This window comes from Cyclopterus lumpus, chromosome 24 (assembly GCF_009769545.1).
Source record: "Cyclopterus lumpus isolate fCycLum1 chromosome 24, fCycLum1.pri, whole genome shotgun sequence".
Lineage (NCBI taxonomy): Eukaryota > Metazoa > Chordata > Actinopteri > Perciformes > Cyclopteridae > Cyclopterus > Cyclopterus lumpus.
This window is the reverse complement of record NC_046989.1, coordinates 15,618,629-15,635,782: the sequence shown is the minus strand read 5'-3', so window position 1 is coordinate 15,635,782 and position 17,154 is coordinate 15,618,629. Positions and strand designations below refer to the sequence as shown.

Here is a 17,154-nt window from a genome sequence, read left to right as displayed (position 1 = left end):
GGACCCCTCCCACCGACTCCAAGAAGGCCGGATACTCTGAACTGCTGTTCGGTGCATAAGCACAAACAACAGTCAGATCTTTACTCCCCGCAACCCACAGGGAGATGACCCTCTCCTTCTCTGGGGAAAACTCCAACATGGCGGCGCTGAGACGGGGCCTTGTGAGTCCAGGCGACGTAGCTAAAGTCTGAAAGATGAACATTTCGAAATACTACTTACGGATTTTTTTAGGTGAGAAGTTAGTTGTTTAAGACATCAAATCTGTGGTCGGTTTGTCAAGATTAAGCCTCCTTAAAAATGTGCATCCGACGATGGTGGTTTGATGGTAAAAATAATTCACAGTGAAGAACCGTAGTAAACTCATTAGCAAGAACAGCTGAGGTGATGATGTCATCAAGTGAGCTGCTGTTCTAATTGCAGAATGACCGTACTGCGTCCTCCCGTCCCTGGGACTCCAAAGTACACAACTGGGGGCGGAGCTTCTTCAGGCTGTTCCTGACTAAAACCTCTGCTACAGGATGAAACCTATTGCCAACCCCGCCAGACGCGAAGGAAGGCTGTCTGGCGCTTTAACAGTCCTGCCAGACATAGAGGTTTAAAATCCTGCAGCAAACAGGCTGTCGGTCTCAATCCGAGTCGCTGTCCTCATCCCACTGCCAGTGTGTTCTGTTTGTGGAGGACCCGAGGCCTGACGTGGAGGCTGCAGACCATGGTTGTCGCTCCAAACCGGGCTCCATTCCGCGCTCCAATCCGAATCGAGGTCCTCATCCAACTCCCAGTGTGTTCTGTTTGGGGAGAATCTGTAGTCCTCTTCCTCGACCTCAAATCCTTGCAAGTGGTCCACGTCCCAGTGGTCCAAGTGGCCCCAGTGTACCACACGGTCCAGGTCGACGTCCTCTATCGCGTTATTAAATGCCTGGGGAGGGAACCCACCGCCACTGCCACCCGCCTGTCACTCAAATACAATTTCAGCCTCAACTTGATTACCTTCGTCGTCAAATAAGGCGATCCCGATGGGGTCTCTTGCAGGGCGCCCCATGATGTAGTTCACACCAGCTAAGAGGGAAAGGTTAAAACCATAAGGATTCATCATAACAATAAATATTTCTGGATTTCTTTGAGCAATAATATATTATTATTATAAATAATAAAAAATGACAGCATATCCTTAAACTAACAACGACAGACCACATACAAGAGGCCCGTGCCTTTAACAGTTATATCAAACATATTGCAGTTCTGGCTCTGTTAGTTTAAACGGATGAGGTCATCAGAATAAAGTCATGATGCTTCCATGTGACATGACACTTAATGATACACATTGTTGTTAATACATTTTGTTAATATTTTAAAAATCGTTTTCACAAAAATGGAAATGTTTACTACATAATATAATTGTATTCCAATGGCAATAATAATAATTATTATCGTTATTGATATTGTCAGCAGTATGAATATCTGTATATGTCCAAAACAACAAGGTAGGGTTCATAATTAATTAGTTGCAGATGTGAGGACTTCATAAAGTTTGCTGTGCCTTTCACGCACGGCTTTTTTTGTGGTCAATTAACCGACAGTTGAGCTCTCGTGAGCTCTCAAAGACATTTATTCTGGACCAAACAAGTGTCAGGACTTCGGTGTTTGTGAAAAAAAAACGATTAATGGTTAGCAATAAACGGCGTGAACGTATTTAATATACATAAACCACGTGCGTCATGACGCACAGTGAAACATGGCGATATTAATCCAACATGACCACAGTAACCTCTTTCGTTTATAACTCATCATTCTCCGGTTAATGAGGTGCATCTCAGAGCGCGTGGAGGAGATGCTGGAGGCAGCACGCGCGCATGCATTCAAACCAAAATAACAGGGTTTTGGAACCTCTACACTAATTGTTATCACATTCCGCACATCTCTCGCAATTTTAAAGACATTCCGCCCCTCAGAAATCCTTTCACAGGAGAAATCATCGACTGAGAGTCACCTTTCACTATATATTTTTTCCCCAAATTGCCTGACGTCATTCTGTGAATTCTTAACCTTAAAACTCAAAAAGTGTCACTGATTTCTAAACTGAGAACACTTTTAAGGATTGAAGGGGATACATTCATAATACAAATGATAAATGAAACATAAAAATGGTCTTACCTGCACAGTTATGGTCCAAGTCACAGCCCGGTCCCTTCAGCAGGGGCTCGTTGTCGGTCTGGAGTCGTCGGAAGGCCTTTCTCAGGGTCTCTGATGCTCTCGATAGTCGTGATCTCAGTTCTGTTCGAACAAAAATGTTCGTTTCTAACAAAAAGTCTCAGTTCAAAAGTCAAATAGTTTTCTTCGCAGGTTTGGGTTCTCGGGAGGGTTCTCAGGGTTCCGCTCAGGTCGAAGTCCAAAGTGCAAAGGGACGAATCAGAACGTCCGCGGCCCTTAAATATCCTCGGTCCGGTTTCCATAGCATTGACGCACGGGCTTGCGTGCTATTGAGCAATACAGAAAGAGAGTAATATTAATTATTTCCCCACATTTGTCAAACATATATTTGTATTTGATTCATACTAGAGTTATTATTATTGTATTTGTCAGTGATCTGTTGCTATTCAGTAAAGCTCTATAAAGCCAAACTGGATGGTAAATGAAATATACTTTATTATCGTGCAGTATTGTAGATTAAAATGATGCTCTCGTTGTAATTAATCACGCAGCATATGGAGCTTTCTTATGTGCTTTACGTTGTTGCACATCTACTTCTTGTTGATGATTAGCATGATGTATGATACATAAATGACGGGCTTGCAAGTGCATGGTCTTCCGACTAAACTTATTTGACAGATAACTACTTTGCAGATTAAGAGACATTCCCCCTCTCAACTTCTTGAAACTGTTAGAGAGGTACAAGTATTACTGTCCAGAAACAAAGAGTAAAGTCTAAAGTCTATTTGTTCTTCTTCTTTTAGGGCCAACCTATTCTACCAGGAGGCTTGGGGAAAATAAGACACACATGCACATCAGAAATAGGATATTGTTGTCAAATGTTTTCTCCTTTTTTTCATTTTACAACTGGAACATCTCCCCGCTGAAGGTTTATTTCCCAGGGTCGCTCCTGTCCTCGGCATTACGGGAAGAAGTCACTTCTTACACGTCATTTATTTGCAAAGTTTGCAAATATTGTGTGCACAATTATTTAAACGATTATTATAATATTATAATAATGATTATAATGTATATTATATATTATTATATGTTATATGCTATGTTTTCCAACGCGCCCGCGAGACAAGACGCTGTCATTTAATTGGCTGAAGAGTCAGAAACACTCCGTAAATCGTAACTGACTGTAGTCACGGTGAGCTACTAAATACGACAGGAAATAATAAAGCCTCATATTAGTATTTCGTTTGATATCACCATTGATATTGTTGACCCTGTTGTGCTTTGTAGAAAGGAAAATGACACCAAAAAAGAAAAGAGATATCCGAAGTTTGTTTACCAGCCAGAGGGTAAGTAGCTACCAAGAAGCCCAGGTTGTTGTTAGTTAGGGTTAGCTAGTAACGTTAGCAGGCTAACTACCACACAGTGGAAACCTGCATCCTTTGAGATGCATTCAGGAAAGTCAGAAACTCCGAGCAGGTGCAGTGCAGCTTGAGGAAGCAGCAGCTGGACCACCTGGGCTTCAGGTGAGGTCTTACATTTGTTTTGAGTCCACCATTAAAAAATGTCCCAGCCTTCTGCTTAAATGGATTTTGTAATTGTAAAAATGCCATTGGAAGTTTTAATCGCCATCAAGAGAGTACGGCTCACCAGCATGCTGTAGCAACACATGCATTGGAGAAAACGCCATGCAATGGCTAAAACACAGCAGGAGGCAAGGCACTGTCTAATTAAAATTATGATAGATTTATTTTAAATGTTCTAATTTCTTTTGTCTTTTTTCACTACACAACTGGTATAAGTTGTTTATATATATTTTGGATATAGAATATACTGTTACTGTATCCATTTACTGGTCGGTCTACGTTCCAACCCTCACCTATGGTCACGAACTCTGGGTCGTGACCGAAAGAACGAGATCTCGGATACAAGCGGCCGAAATGAGCTTCCTCCGTAGGGTGGCCGGGCTCAGCCTTAGAGATAGGGTAAGGAGCTCGGACATCAGGGGGGAGCTTGGAGTCGAGTCGCTGCTCCTTCGTGTCCAAAGGAGTCAGCTGAGGTGGTTCGGGCATCTAGTCAGGATGCCTCCTGGACGCCTCCCATTAGAGGTTTTCCAGGCACGTCCAACTGGTAGGAGGCCCCGGGGAAGACCGAGGACACGCTGGAGGGATTATATCTCCCGGCTGGCCTTGGAACGCCTCGGGATCCCCCAGAATGAGCTGGAAAGTGTTGCGGGTCAGAGGGAAGCCTGGGTCGGCCTGCTGAACCTGCTGCCACCGCGACCCGACCCCGGATAAGAGGGTGATAATGGATGGATGGATAGATGTTACTGTATATTGGCATTTTAGCAGAACGTTCTTATTCATTTATTTAATTATGTATTATGTATTATTATTATTATTATTATTATTATTTGTTTGGTGCAGAATACGGTTTTGTATTTAAACTAAGGTTTTATTACTGTTATTATTTTTAAATCAGTTCCAAGTTACACAAATGTTAATATATTCTAATAAAGTTTGCCTACATAATATTTGCTATGTTTTTTTTATATGGTGGGGGCGGGGGGCTGACAGTGTCCCTACCATTGCTGAGACCAAACCTACGCCCTGGCTTGACTGCAGCGTGCACGACCTGCGGGGACACAGCGACCTGGTGACCCGTGTGCTGCGCAGACCCTCCAACCACCTGCAGGTACGCTGGTCTCACCACCGTTTGGGTTTCTTATCACTTGTGTTGAAAGCTACTCGAGTAAAACCACCAAAGTAAATAACATTAACATTATGCAAAATCCATGTATCTTCATATGTTCCCTTTAGGGCCAGGGTCAGTCTTCTGGATCTTACACAACTTACCAATCGGTTCCTCACCAGTTTCGTGATGCTCTTTCACACAAGCACGTTGTTTTGGTTCCACAGATAACTTGTATACATTTTTTTATTCCATAGGTCTATAAATCATCCCAATTTCCTCCAGCTGATTTCTTTAGGAAGTTTACTTTGTCTGAGCGATAGTCCAGAACCTAAATAACACTTAATTATATAATGCAGAGAAGCAGCACACTGACACAAAGAAGAGGGAACCATGTGTCCATGCTTGTGAATAGATTATCCAAAACAGTATTTCTGTTGATTGTATTATTGACAATCAACAGCACTGATCAATTGCATACATCATCTGTGGAGAAAGACTCCACTCGACATGATCTTACATGCTCCAGGAGCATGTAATATCACATGACATCTGGAGGGCCGTCCTTTAAGACTGGAGCAACGGTGCTCCGTCTAAATACTGTCGTAGCGCCATGATTCCATGAACTTATATCTATATATCTAATATGCAAACGAGAAGTACGAGTTGAACGTCCAAGTTATTAGTAGTAGTTCCATTGTTAACTGCAAAGTCCATAAAATAACTAATCATTCGTGGTCAACTCTGGTGACCCCCCCCCCCCCCCCCCCCCCCCCCCCCCCCCCCCAGATCACATGACATCTGCGCAGGGCTTTTTAGGATGGGAGCAATGGGGCTGTGTGTAAAGCACTTCTGTTCAATATAATTGATCTCACTGATGTGTGTACTTTTTTTGTTTACTTAAAAGTACACACTTTAGTATAAGCATACATTGTATAGGCTGTAATTACTCCGAACTCATCATTCGTGGCACTGCTATTCTATAGTTATACAACACCAGTCCTTCTGAAACTGTGAGGTGATGTCTGGAAGTGCACACTGACAAGTATAGTCTTTTACCTTGTCAGGCACCTTAACAGCACACTTGGGCCATCCCGACATCACGTAGTGTTGAACCGTGTGCAGTTCTGCGTCCTGTAAGGTCTGCTGTTGGACCATGTGGGAGCTTGGTGGGTGAAATGGGCCACAACTCGTGGATTGCTTTCTCATAGGCTTCTATTTAACTGGTCGGCTCTGTGATTTATGTTAAATAACTGTTTCATTAATAATAATAAAATAAAACTGTTAAGTGCCAGTGCCACCACAAGTTAAAATCCTGAAGAGATTTTGAAATTAAATGTATGTTGTTATGAAACTGTTACTAAGAACAGTTAGTCATGCAGAAGATGTTGACAGACGATATTATGCCTTTTGCAGCATGTCTTAAATTACTTTTTGTGATGTCATTGTGAAACTATTGTTTCTGACATGTACACGTTATTTATGACTCTAACATGCTACATGTGTGTGTGCGTTCTGGTTTGTATGTTTCCTCCCCCTTCAAATTACAACCCAATAGCCTATCATCATACTTTACGATATAATCCCCGGGCACTAGGACCTTGGGGAGGCTGCTGCGCTGACTCTCACTCTGCCAAGTAACGTCTCTCAACGACAGACAGGATTACAGCCAATGAGGTGAGCGGACCTGTAACAGAATGTGTCGTCTATAGTTGTTAACGAGTGTTACCTGCTTACATTTAGCTTTACAAATGGCAAATGAAAGGGAAGTTAGAAACCGTCTCCATTGAGCGAGTGTGAACGAGCGAATTCAAAATACAAGAAAGAACTATCGACATCTGTCTATTCTTTGCATGAATATAGATTATTATAATATTTTTTTCCATTGAATGGTATATTTGACACAGAACTAGTTCATCTTTATCTCAGTGATAGTGTCCAAATGAGCATAAAATATCACTATGACCCTGAAATTCTGTCTCTTGTGTTATCATATACTGAATGCAAGCAAAACCACAGAGCTAAATCTCACTCTTTCTGATTGAACCATTCTATGACAACAATGGATCTCAGGGGCCCCAAGAAAAATGTACCCAAGAGTGCCGCTCCCCTTGGGGCTTATCCCCCCCTTTCTTTGAATCCTACAAACGCCCCTGGGTTACTGTAATGCTTTATCATCATGGAGGTGATCGAGACAATTGTGATCTGAGGTGGCAGAAAAGGAAACAGTTGTATCCAGCGTGGACAGCGATACAACTAAAGCAGGTTAGTAGTCGAAACCCTGAAGTTAAACAGGTTTCATCCAGTCATCGCGTGAAGCGAGGAGGGCCCAATGAGTGTGCATTCTCTGCCCATTGCGGTAAATTTTAGTCATAAACCGTGACTCGCATAATGCCATATAGTTAACAATAACTATATGGCAGCTTATTACCTCATATTGATGTTATAATCAGATTATTTATTTATTTTAAATTAAGAAACACAAAAAAAGAAGCAGGAAATGGGTTCAATTGCAAGGTCTTATAATTTAACAATGATTTTACATGATATACTTTTTTTTTTTTCCTCTCTTGAATTCATATGGACATGCATCCATGATTGGCAGGACTGCTCAAACATTAACCAGCTCCGCGCCGAGGTACCCCGCTTTTATGCTGGATCCAGACGGGATAATTATCTCTGCAGGTAGCGTGGATCTGCTCCAGCAAAGAGGAACACACACACACAGGGAAAAGTGAATGCAGGGCATCAATGTATGAGAAAAGGCACCAAACTGTGCATCATCAGTGCCATCATACCTGTTTAAAGTTGTATTCTGTAAATTCCCCCTGCATGTTTGTCATGGGAAGCAGCCCCTCATCCCTCTGTGGACTGATTCAGCCATCCCTTTGTAGTTTGGATTTATTTGATCAATATAGTTGTACAACAGTCTTACCTCAAGGTCTATTTAGTTCTCGAGCCTTTGATTATATCAGCGGGTGCAATTTGCTCTGTTGACATTTCAATTTGATAAACTTATGAATAGTTTAAATGACCAGTGTGTGGACTTTAGTGTCTTGTAGCGGTGAGGTTGCAGATTGCAACTGCCTGAATGCCCCTCCGCTCATCACTCCCACTCCAAGTGTGTCGTAGAACTACGGTGGCCTTCAGGTTACATGAAAGCCAGTGTTTGGTTTGTCCATTCTGGGCTTCTGTAGAACATTTGGCAGTGCAGGCTGACTCCACACTGTAAAAAAGGATTTGAACAATAAGTCATGATAATGTATTTTTGTCATTTACTTCAACTTATCATGATAAGTTATACAATTACAACTCAATTGTATAAGTTGTCGGTAGTTCAACTCAGGTTTTTAAGCCAGTTCAATAAATTGTACATTTCAAGAAGTCAATTGAACTTAATACTGTGAGTTATAATGATGGTTATGTCCAACAGTCAAAAACAAGTGCCATTAACTGCCGATCCTCAAACGGCCACTTGAGAATTTAAAAGCGATTCAATTTCCATTAGACCCCCATGTTAAATAGTCAAATTCTACCCAGAAATACAAATACATACAGCCTACTACAAAAAACAGTTTTATTCTCTTTAGCTAATTTGCCTCTTCAGGAACTGTTCAGGGGTGACTTTGTGTACAACTAATCCATTTACATTGAATTGAGGCTTATCCTGCATAACTTTAATAGGCGTTCACAACAAACGCGTTGCGAATATTCGCAACGCGTTTGTTGTGAACGCCTATTAAAGTTATGCATAATCGACCGTACCAGGTCGATTATGCATAACTTTAATAGGCCTATTAAAGTTATGCATAATCGACCGTACCAGGTCGCAAACTGCGAGCTGCCTGTCAGCTCAGCTGCATCACTAACCAATGGAAAACCAGACGGCGAACTAACCTAAACCACGCGGCGGATCAATACGTTTTTGACAGCCGGATCACAAACGTGACCTGGACACTACCACGCAGTACGTAGGTTCAGCGAACCAAGTGGCGGATGAATATCGTTAGCTAGCGAGACGATGTACGTGAGTCGACCCTGGACATGCGGCGCGACAGCTCGGAAAGAGAAAGCCCAGTGAGGTGAGTGACTCCATCAGCAATATCATTCAACCCAATAAGTCAATGTAAAGAAAGTACCTGCTGTCATGTTAATATATTGTCTGTAAATGTATGACGCGTAAGCTTTGTTTAATGCGGGTGGTTCAGTATGGAAAATAGTCCAGTGTTAGCTAACATTAGTTTTTAATAGTCACATTTGAGCCGCGTAAACCCCGATAACCGGTTTAATTGGACCCGGAAACGACAGAAAGGTTGATTAACAATAGTTTCAATCAATTATAATATTTCAGAGGACATTTAGAAAAATGTAATTTAAAGCTAAAGTAATGTTTTTAGCCAGCTTCTCAATGTAACTTAGCTTAGCAACAGGACTGTCTCCAGGACAGTTCGCTACGGTCAGTTTATGGACTATTTGTGGTGTGGCTAAAATATCAGTAGCTAATATAAGTACATTTAAAATTAAATTAAATTACATTTAATTAATATTTTAATCTTTTTGGATTTGTGCTGGCAGGCTAATGCTTTTGTCAAAACATGCCTCGAAAACGGGACCTCGTTATCTAGCCAGTTAGCTAGCTAGCTTAAGTTAAGGTTTGCACTAACCTACTTATTTGACGATAATTAGCTCGCTAGTAGCTTTGGCAAGCTAGCTGAGTTCGCGCCACTTTCGCGTGCTCATGAAGTGACGTCATGAATTCCAGTCTTGAAGCTCCGCCTCCTTCAACAATGCTGACGCTAAAATATTAGATTTGAATTATTTAAAAAGCATTAGTAGATATTCTAGGCTTAAAATATAGTGCAGCAATATAAGATACTAATAAAATATATAACATGTTACTAAAATGAAGTTAATAAGAATAAATTCAAATGCTAAATATACAATGTAACAATGTCTGGACGGGTGGTTTAAAGTTAAAGTGTAACATTGGTTGTGTACATTGTAAAGTGATGAATAAAACGTGAATGCTTTTATCATTTTAAAACCTGTTATTCATCAAAATGATACTGTTAGGAAAATAGATTTGTAATCCAAATGACAAATTCACTTGGCTTATGATTTTGTTATTTAAAAAAACTCACCATAGGTTATGGAAACTACCTTTTGTTCCTAAGATCATAATTGTTTGTCCTATTACTGTGCAGTTTACTCTCTTAATCAAGTTTGCAGTTCATATGACTAATGGTTTTGCTATATTATGTTATTGATTGTGTTTCTGTGTTTCAGGTGCAGATGGTTTGGTCATTGAAGTTTGGTTGCTGTTGATGAAGTGGAGTTGTAAGTTCTGCAGTTTTGCCTCATACAATGAAAAAACAATTGAGTCATTACAAAGACAATCATGGACGTGGAAGACGGGGTTTCAGCTGTATAGACCCAAACTGTCTAACATTTTTCCAATCTCATGTGGAATTTACGCAGCATCTAAAGGAGCACAAGAAAGCAACCAATCCAGTTGCTAAAATTCGCTGTGAACTTTGTACATTTTCAGCACCAAGCAACATCAAACAATACTTTCTTCATTTAAAGAGACATTTGGGAAAGAGAGAGACTGTGAATTGCCCATTTGTGGGATGCTCTTTTAAATCTAGGGTATTCTCAACTCAAACAAGTTCTCAAGTTCTCAGCTACAACTTATAAAAAAAAGGACTCATTAGCTAGATCCTGTCAGTTGTTTCTGTTGTATTTAATGTTCTTTGTGAATAATTCTGTTTAACCACATTGTGGAAGTTGTTTTAATGTAAAATAAATTTGTTTTGATGCAAAAAAATAAATATGATTTTTGCCACAAGATTCTGTGTTTCTTATAACTATAAATTGTCATTTGAAACAATGCATACTTTTACGTAATATTAACTAGGAAAGTTATGTCAAAACGTCCTTCTAACTTAAATAAGAGAGTTGAAATCATTAGTTGGATAACTGAACAGAATGCATGATAATGAGTTAAATATCTTTTTAACTTGCATTGTTAAGTTGACTACTTATTTGGACAAGTGAACAGAATGCATGATAAGTTAAATATTTTTTTAACTTGCATTGTTAAGTTGACACTACTTATTTGGACAAGTGAACAGAATGCATGATAATAAGTTATATATCTTTTGAACTTGCATTGTTAAGTTGAATAAACATGTACTATACAGTCATGTGAACTTACATAGAGCAATCCAAAGCTAAAGTCAGCTAAAAATCATAAGTTGTAGCAAATTGTAAATCCAATTTGACTCTACTTGAAAGTTTAAGGCAGCAATTGAACTTATCTTTTTAAGTTGAACCACATTGATTTTTATTACAGTGCATGGAAGAGGACCCGCACCCCATGTATATTATCCAGGGCTCATTCTGAGCTAACAAAAACAAGATTCTTAGTTTTGGGTCATCATACACAAATGAAAACACAGTTATGAATAGTATGATTTATTTCTGCCAATACTGGCAGAACCATACTGGCTCATTTACAGCATCAGTGATGATATTTCAATAATCAGTGGTAGAAGATAACCAAGTACATTTACTCAAGCATTGCACTTAAGTATTATATCGAGTTCCTTCAAGGTTCAAGGTTTTTATTTGACATTTGTGCCTAAACCAACAGTCCAGACACATTGGTAATCTTGTCCAGGGCTCTCAGAGTCAACAGTTCAGAAATAGCACTGTAATAAGAAGGAAAAAGAAAAATACAAAGAGCTCTTTTATATTTTGTATTTTTCTTTTAGTATACAGAAGGGCGGTACTATGGGCTGATGGGCTTTTGCCATCAGAGCCCCTCTTCTTTGGAACGACCTACCTGAGGGGAAAAGGCTTGCAGAATCAGTAGCTTCTTTTAAATCACTTCTTAAAACCCATTTTTATAGAACTGCTTTTAAGTGATGTTGTCCTTTTATGCAGTTCTTTGTTTCCCCTATTTTAGTTTGTCTGTTCTGCTTTATTTTGTATTTGTAATTTTCTATTCCTCTATTGTGCTCATTGCCTATATGGCATGGTCTCCTTTGCCTCATGTGTTTCTGAAATGTTTACTTGTATTGATGTTATGTTTGACCTTTGCTTCTAAGTAGAGCACTTTGTAAACCCTGTTTTTAAAAGGTGCTATATAAATAAACGTATTATTACTATGTACAAGGACAAGAGAGGTGTATCCCAAACTAATATGTAGTTTGGGATACAGTTTTAAATTAGACACTTTTAAATTATATAGTTTTTAGTAATAATATGTCACATATTGCACATGATAAGTGTAGTGAGGTAGGTTCCTTAGACATATTTCCATTGTTTTGTGTTGCCATCAGTCTGACTGGCAGGGAAGAAGCTGTTGAAGAAGAGTGTTCTGTGAGTGATGATGCTGTGCGCTCTGCTGTGTCTCAGGTTGTATGAGCATTGTTTGTGTCTGAGCAGAGAGTGAGCTGGGTGGAGTGAGTCTCTGATGATTCCCTCTGCTCTTTTCCGACAGCGCTGCACATATATAGAGCCCACGGAAGGAAGTGTTGTCCTTGTACTTCTACAGTACTTGAGTCATTTCTTAATGATGGTACTTTATACTACTCTTCCTCTCGTCTATGTTTCAGAGACAAACATTGCACTTTCTACGCATTTACCTTTAGTTATTGGTTACTTTGTAGTTTCACATTATTATTACGATTATTATTACGAAATATAAACCGACTAACAAATATTGATGTATTAGTGTAGATTAAGCTATACTTACAGTATATACATTTGTTCAAATTAGCCCGGTCTTCATCAGATACAAGAATTATTATGATTAATGATTTTTACTTAAAATATCAAAGTACTTCTTCCACCACTGCCAATATATATATATATATATATATATATATATATATATATATATATATATATATATATATATATATATATATTTCTGAATAGGGCCATTCTGCCCAATAAGTTATTTTACTGTTATACTTCAAGTGCATTTAGCTGCTTTGAGCAGTATTGCTGTGTTTACTGAAGTATAAGACAGAGCTGCCAACTCTCACGGTTTCGCCGTGTGACACACGCATTTGCATGTTTTCACACGCACACGCCACATAACCAATTTCTCACGACAAAAAAACATTCTGATTTTGGGCAGAGTGGGAGGTCTGTCGCCGGGACGCGTTCGTTCCTTTTCAAACTTCCCGACGATAGGTGGCGCTAAGGAGCGCATCTGTAACCCTATTCGCTGCATAGACATCCTATTTATCCCAAAGAGTCCCGAAGTTAGCAACAGAAGAAGATTTTCAAAGAGTCAGAACAGCCAGAACAATTTATAGAAACAACAGGGCAACAGACAGAGGAGCAACACACAGGACAGAGAGAGATATGGACAGATATGGACAGCTTCTGGGCTGAATGGCAACAAGGAAACATAAGGTATACATTTCTTTTGGCAGGTGTGTCTTGACTACATCCGTTGCTTTTATTGATGCATGCATATAGTGTGTCATACATGATGCAAACTATGCATGTTGTATCTGAAAATTCTGATACCTCATTTTTTGTTATTTTATTTATGTGTTGAACCATTGTTTTGGTTAAAAAGGCTACTGTTTAAGCACTTTATTTGTTGCACTTTTTTGTTTCATAATGAAAAATATTTCTCCCTAACTAATCTTGTGTCATTTTTTGCTTTTTTGCTCTTAAGAATACAATTATTAACAATATAGGTTAGGTTTCAGTTAAGAATTAGTTGAATACCATTGTAATCAAAATGTCAATCAACCTACCTTGGTCAAATCTTAAACACAGGTCTATTAATTAGGCTATATTGTGGTACATAGACAGTCATTGAGGCACAACAATAGTTTTCTGGTTGAATGTTCAGCTCAAGCCTAGAAGGCCCTGCAAGTCATGAGCAGATGAACATGAATCAGAATAAGTTCAGGTATTGCACATCCTTAGCATACCACCCAAAAATCCACTAGAATGCATGAAAGATTACTTAAACCAAAATTTCCTGGAGGCGGACCACCTTTGCTTCACAGAATGTAACCAATGTTGTCCACCTCCAGTAGGCCGCCCCTATCAACGACTATGGGCCCCACAAACCACCAGAATGCAGGGCACAACATGGGTACAACGCCAAATTAATCAAAAATGTCCTGATATTTGGGCCACCAACGTGTGTGGCTGCGTGCGCAGCAACATTTTGGTCACCCCCCGACAAAATCTCACTCCAAGATTTTTTGAAAAGTTGGCAGCTCTGTATAAGATGTGTGTAACGTCACTTCTTCCCCCACTGAGAGGAGTATCCGTCACCTAACGTTAGCTACACATGGCACATCAAGCGTTACTTTGCTAATGTAGCATTAGCATGTGCCAGCAACTCCACGTGGAGCTTCACCACACAACAGAAACATGCACAACGGTCACGTCTTCGCCTTCAACCACACGTTGAGAAGCAAACAGTATGGCGGATAGCGCACACCACCTGACGTTAACTGCGCCCGCGTGCGTGTTCGTGTCGGCTCATATATTCGCATAACACCGACAGCTTCAGCTCAGCCGTGCGCGTTCACGCCCCAGATTTGGATATGACGGCGCCGTCTCCGTGCCTCTGTGCTGGCAGAGAGAAAAGTATTGTGTCTCTTAAAAGAAATCCAACGTCAAGGAAAAAAATGTTTCGGTTAAGTAATCAATTGTCTTTGTGCTTCATTTAATTGCAAAGTGTTAACTTTAGACATGTTTAGCAGACTTTTAGTCAGACGTATTTAATGATTGTGATGTGTGTCGATACTGTCTGTGTTTGTAAAAGCGAACCACTTCATTGTGCGTTTGCGATACTGCGCACGCGCCTGTCTGTGTGCTGCGGTCCACTCAGCAGACACTCGGATCTCCGTGGTCAAATCAGCCGGCACTGAAATTGTTGTGCGCCTATATACTGACATTCAACACGTTCAAAGTCCTTAACACATGTGCAGTAGTCATTGCCTGGATTTATTGCTAAATGTAATTTTAATGAACTTTTAATATCCATATATTGTCTTTTTGAAGTACAAAGATACGACTTTTAATTTGAAATATCTCATAATCTAGACAGTAAAAATGTTTGATTGTCAGTATGGGTGACGTCCTACATGTCCTAAACACAGTTGCATCACTCATTGCCTGGATTTATTGCAAAACGTATTTCTATTGACCTTTTAATATTCATAAATGTGCTTTTTGAAGTATAAAGATTGGACCTTTTAATTTGGAATATTACCTAATTGGTAAGGTAAATGTGTTTCATTTCCTGTGTATGTGTAGACAGAGATCCCTTCAACATCACTCATATTTGGAATTATTGAGGAAAGTATGTCTATAGCACCTCAAATATGCCAAATTTACCATACACATGTGAATTAGACATTGCTCGACATATTGAGACAATTATCTTTATACCATAAATGATCTATTTGAAAGGCACAAAATCAATTCCGTTCTTACTTTGTAAAATATCTGAATTGGTACAGTAATTGGTAATTTATTATCTTTCCATGAACCCTTAAATCAAAGAATAAAGACACTTTACACACAATTGAGTTGTATGTTCACCTTAATTCACTAGAAGCAGGTCACATTCATACATTTATACTTAATGTGAATATTATTTATTTAATATAATTTCCATACAAGTATACGATTTGTTGACATCTTATTTTGAAAACCGGATGTTGTGTCATGTGGATCTTTCCGCTAACTTTGCAAAAACCCTCGCTCGCTCCTGAACTGGGTCGTTTGAACGTGTTTACCATAAATGTCCGCATATGGGTGCACAACAAATTCAGTGCCGGCTGATTTGACGACGGAGATCCGAGTGTCTGCTGAGTTGACCGCAGTAACTCGTGAGGGAGGACCGCGGAGATGTCTTCACCGTAAATACAAAACCCAGATGAAATGTTAAATGAACATGTATTTACCTTTTAATTTCGTCTGGATTCTAATAAGATGACGGACGTCTTTCTGATGTCTCGGCTCCGGTGGATGTTGCTGCTGCGTTCACGGTCTGCGCGGAAACTTCCACTTTCCTCTTGGTGCGAAACAATCCCGAGATTAATCCGTCTTTCTTCTTCTTTAATGTAATGGAAGACTACAAACCAACCTTTAAGGTGCCTTCCGCAACCGACTGTACCGTGTACCAAGGCTTTATGGCATTTTTCAAAAATAATTTTAGTACAAATAAAAAGGATCTGACTTCATAATATGTTAAACACACTTCATCCAAAAATGTCAATAAATCCCTTTTAACCTGACTTGTTTGTCACCTATGTGTAATAGTCCTTTGGTGCTCCACTCCATTCCCATATCACCCTGCCAGTCCCCCCACCTGAACAGTACATGTTCAATAGTTTCTTTACAATTACATATGTCACATTTATCCAACACTGTCTTTATCATGTATGTGTCACTGAGTTCTGTATGTCCTGCCTTAATCAGAAAAAAAATAAACTTCTTCTTTTCCACGTTTATCTCTATCACATCTCACTCTGACTGACGTCTGAATGTTTCTACCCTCAGTGTCATTATTCAAAATTCCCTGCCAAGATGTCATTATTCTGTGCTGTATTGTGCTTCGGACCTCCCTAAACACATTTCTAAAATATCATTATCATTTTTGTTTAATTACTAATACCTAATTTCCCCCTCCAACATCAGCCACTCCCCAACCGAAATATCCATCTATTCCTAATTGTTGTAAATCCAATAATTACATGCACTTCCGCTGAAAGATCCTCTCAAACTGACTGTATACTTTGTATTGCAGCTGCAGAATCAGAACATATTACTCATTTAATTGGTTTAACCCCCTCGACCCACTGAAGAGTATTGCTGTCAGTTCTGCTGTGTACACGGATAACCTGTTTGAGATTATTTTTGCAATTCCTTTGTTGAATACCGGAATGTATACACCAACTACATGTCAGCTATCTGAGTGTTTTGATCCATCTGTAACATATTTAGATAATTAAACATCTTTTCTTGAGGTAATCTGGAATCAAGTATGTTAAAATTCCTCTCTGTCTTTTCTGATCTGTATACTTTGGTTTGTTGAAATATTCATTGAATACTAATCCAGTATGATAGTTCTAATTTGATTCTCCTCAGATATAATGGCAGTTTCCTGGATTCGACAAGCTCCCAAATTAAGTCCTAACTCTCTGAATTGTATCAACATTTTTTTAAATGAATGTGTTACACGGATTATTACATTCCGGATTTGTGCGTTTATAGTCTTAACCCTTTAAAAGTGTATCAAAATCACATTTCAGACCCGTG

General features: G+C 39.4%; 1 long non-coding RNA gene across 1 annotated transcript; it reads right to left on the bottom strand.

Annotated features, from left to right (window-relative positions):
• Nucleotides 1-647: 647 nt before the first annotated feature.
• Nucleotides 648-16,252, bottom strand: LOC117727484. The gene is made up of 3 exons (XR_004609046.1): nucleotides 15,798-16,252; nucleotides 2,152-2,474; nucleotides 648-1,056 (listed from the first exon to the last, which is right to left on the bottom strand). It is a non-coding gene; the product is annotated as an uncharacterized LOC117727484 (long non-coding RNA).
• Between the last annotated feature and the right edge of the window lie 902 nt (nucleotides 16,253-17,154).